The sequence below is a fragment of the Charadrius vociferus genome, unplaced genomic scaffold, assembly GCF_000708025.1.
Source record: "Charadrius vociferus isolate BGI_N301 unplaced genomic scaffold, ASM70802v2 scaffold123, whole genome shotgun sequence".
Classification (NCBI taxonomy): Eukaryota; Metazoa; Chordata; class Aves; order Charadriiformes; family Charadriidae; genus Charadrius; species Charadrius vociferus.
The window spans coordinates 698,781-703,358 of NW_009647425.1; positions in this window are offsets into that span (position 1 = coordinate 698,781).

Sequence of the window (4,578 nt, forward strand, 5' to 3'; positions counted from 1 at the left end):
TCCCCCCTGCCGGCTTCCCCCCCTTTTCTGCTGCTCTCAGGCGGGGCCGCCTCTGGTTTCCGGGGCTAAACCCGCGCTTCTCCCTTCCCCGGAGGATCCATCCTGCGGCTCTACCGCCTCCCGCCGCCCCGGGGCCGACTGCGCTAGCAGACCCCCGAAAATCTCACCTCTTTCTTGGTGGGGGGGGCGGATCGCCCCGATGAGCACCTCAACAGCCTGAAAAGCAATTCTGGTTTTGCTGTTGCTATGCAAAAATTGTAAGCAGTTTGCATGAACAGCGTCCTTTCATGACAACTGGTCCCTACGCTGTGCTGGGCAATGAGGTAAAATGTCCTTTAAATGCAGATACTGAGGAGTACTATCGTAATTTATTCACCTTGTGCAACTATTCCAGTGGAAGGTCGTGGTTGCAATCTATTCTGGAAAGATATTCCCCACTAGCCAAGCTTTCCTTTACGTGACCTTCGCAAAGGTTTCTTCATATCACTGCTCCTCATATGTATTCCGCCTGTTTAAAAGAAAGTGTAAACAGTTGATCAGTTTTAAAATGGATATATTCTCAGTTCACTCAGAAGTTTGGGATTGAGTGATATTTCCTTTAATAGGATATCTATAGTACCCTAAAGTGACCAGAAGCACAGTAGTAGATTCTAATTGTTTACAAAAGACATCAAAGGATTTTTTTGTTGTTGTTATTACAACAAAAGCCATCAGACACGTATATAACAGCATACGTAGTGTAACGCATTAGTGAGATGTAAGTCAGACTTCATAGGCACTGCTTCATGTCTGAAAGATTTACGGCTTCTGTTAATAAAAAGTAGAAGCAAGCAAAAATTACAATAGATAATTAGAACATGAAGTTTCTTCTGGGAAAATGGCAGGCCACGGGGCACGGCTGTAAGTAGGTTAGTCCCTGTCAGCTCAGTCACCACCCAGTTGTATCTTCATTTCACAAACACAGTTTTTGGAATTTAACAAAGTGCTGTTTGTTTGCCTCATGTTTGTTTATGAATATCCCAGGCTCAGTTTAAGTTTTGATGAATGATGCATTACAATTCTCCAAATGTACTTAATTTCATTTAATAAGTATCTGCAGCTCTATTTTTAAGGAGGTTATTAATTTCCATTAAAATCCCCGTTGGCAGGTTTTTCACAGTCCTCAAGGAACACTCATTTCTATGTAAAATATGCCTTGTGACTTCCTTTCAGCAGAGATTATTTATTTACTCTGTTAAATTAATATTGGGAAAACCTAACTTTGATATTTTTTTTAGTGAAAGCATAATTGGTAGGTGACATTGTCTGGAAACTCCTGACACAGACACGAAACCTAGAAGCCCATACTTGCACAAGCAAACTTCACTTAAATGATAGTATCAGTCTTCTCTTACAGGTTTTTATTTTGTGCCCTTGCCCTGTGAAGGACTTTCTGCTACATTTGATCACATTCAGTTAGACAATAAATCAATACTGAGGTTTGATTTCTGTATATTTGAGCCTTTGAGACCATAACAAGGTTTCAACAGCATTTGAAAACTCCTTACGAGAATGAGATTTCACAAACTTTGTATTTCTCATCTTGGTGTTTAAAAATCTGGTGCTTAGGAAATTTCTATGACATTTTATGAACTTTGGATAGCCTTATTGGCGAATTTCCTGAGAGCCAGACCCAAACTCAGTAGGTTTGGCTTTACTGACTTTTCTGCAGCTTTAAATAGACGAGGAGAAATGCAGTGATCTGTCTGTACATTTGGTGTGTCTGTGAAAGATATATTGATTAATTAATAACTTAAACTGGGCAGCATCCCTGTCAATGTGGTTTTGTTTTTCAGTGAGTCTTCACAGTACTGAATTCACTATGTAACCATTTTTTACTCTGATTTCTTATGCTGTAGACATTGAGATTAATCTACTTTCTGCTCCAGGCCTTCCAGAGCTTTGATGATCAGCTTTGTTCGAGAGCAGCTACTGTAACTGACACTGGCAAAATGACAAAGGTCAAATAGAGATGGTGAGAAAAACACCTAGAATGGCAAGCTCTGATGTACTGTTATATTAAGAAAACAGCTACCAGCATATCATTTGTAACATAATTAAGTAATTGAAACATTTTGTATCTCCTCTGCTCTTTCTTGGGCCGAGTGACCCAATATTCAACCCTTATCTTGCCACAGCTCTGGGTAACTTGATTTCCTCAATCATGAATATTCAAAGGGTGCTAATATACTTTCCCCCATTGCTCTAAATATTATGATCTTTCCTGGATCCAGACACACCTCACTTCTGAGACTTCTCCTAAGTTCTCCTACTTACGTTCCCCCTCTACAAGAAGGAATGAGCAGCTTCAGATAGTTTCAAGCTCTCAGACTACTGCTTGATTTTGCAAGTGAAACTATAAAGGAAGAATGAAAGAGAATGCTACCAAAAATAAAAAATGTGGGTGTCTAAATGTGAGAAGTCAAAAACAGTCACTGTAGTACCAATAATATCTCCGTATGGTGAAATGTATTTCCTGCATCATGTCTTAAAGGAAAATCACCAATTAGAATATTCAAAGTTGTTAAAAACAGCATCCAAAAAAAGTGGGCTTTTCACCTTCCTTAGGTAATGAAAATAAAAAGGGTGAGAGCCTCCTCAAGCACAGCAATCACAGCTTTTCCCATATTCAGATATCTGCTTGGCTGAGAAGTTTGATTTGACACTGAGATGTTATTGAGAAAGAAGCTGCCACCCACCATAGTCCTAACAAACACCCGTGTTAACATCCTCTTGAGGAATCACAAGGAAGAAGAAGGATTAACGGTATGGCTTGCTAATGGCAAGCAGCAGAACTCTGAAGAAAATTGTTCTCTGGTTTATTTATAGCTAACTACCAGGAATACATCGAAATTCATGCTGAGCATGAGAAGGATTTGAATCAAAGTTATCACATGCAATTTAGGCAACAAGGAACTCTACAGTGAAGCTGAAGACTTAGAAAAGCTAAAAGAGGCTTTGGAGAACTTTGTCAATGGCAGAGCAATGACTGCTCCAGCAATCTCAGCACCTGAAAACAAAATATAGGAATTACACAAAGATGAAGCTGAAAAAACAATACAGAGAAGTTGTGGAACCTTCCAAAACATTGAGCAACATGACCGATCCAAGTTTAAAGGTCAGGGATTTAGTATAAAACAGGAAGAAGCAGAAAGGGGCTGATGGAAATACAATACTGAACTCCTTCTTCATTCTTTTCTTATCTATGGCGATCAAAGAGTTGTATTACTGTTCTGGCGACACAGAACATCCAAAAATTACAGAATCACAAAAGATACTTGATACCTGTGCTGATTCAAAAGGATCTGCATTCCTAGCGATCTCGTTTGGCTTAAAACAAACTTGGGTTTAGCACTTTTTCAACACTCACAAACAGGATAGGTACTGGAAACAGAAGCAAGCTGTTTAGAGTACATGGCATCTGTGGACTGATGTTACCTTGTATACTGGGGACTTTTAAGTCAGAAGCTGAATTACTTGGACTGAAACTGTTTTCATTATCATGGGTTTGGTCTAGGGATGATGTAATGTTAATGGACAGAGGAACTGCCAACAAACATGAACTGTATTTACAGACTTGGCAATGACACACTTACAATATCCTGGATGTGTGCCCCCAACCTCAGATGCTGTAAGACATTGCTCAAGTAACAGCACAGATAAGAAGGCGTAGCTTTTTCTGACAGAGGAACTGTAATGAAGAGCTGCAGGTAAAGTTTCCTGGCACTGTATTCATTTGGCAGTTCTTCTGATAAAATCCAATTAAATGCTTGTTTTGCATTGTTCTCTCTTTACTTTTTTTTGTACAGTGCCAATAACCTTTGACCGAAACCCTGTCCTCTAACAAGACCCACTTTCTCCAGGGAATATGCGCATGTGGGAGGAATTGGGTTGCTGCTCTCCAGTTCACGAATGGAAACTGCTCTGACTCAGTCCCAGGGTAAATAAAAGCAGTGCTTTCCCTATCATCCCTATCATAAGTAACTCTAATTTACATAAGCAGGCTATCCTCCCCAAGAGACACTACAACAGTTCAGAACTGACAGAATGCCATTCTGCTCCACCTTAGTTCAGGAAATGCTTTTGTAAAAACTTGTACAGCCAAATTTTACCCCAGTAGAGAATTCCCTCGGGATAGGGGCGTCATCTGATTGAGATGATTAAGGAGTCCAAAGAGGCAGGATCATCAAAAGAGAGAAAACATCCCTTGTATTTATTTAAAAACTAAAAGATGACTGTTAAAAGTAGAACTGGCCAGTATGAAGACATCCAGCTCAGCCCAGAAGGCAAAATCTGCTGGAGGGCAGAGTCAAGTGTAGAGAGGACTGCATATTTATAAAAATGATCTGTTACACTCTGCTTGTTGAGCAGATCTGTGAAATTTGGGGTAAGAAAATGGTCTCTTTGTAACTGGGGAAAACACCTAGAGCATAGACACACCATTTCTCTGAAATTCTTACATCCTATTACAGATTTAAACTCTAGATCTCAGCCACTTGATTAACCTCCTGCTTGTAAGAAAAAAAAAGAATTGTCTTT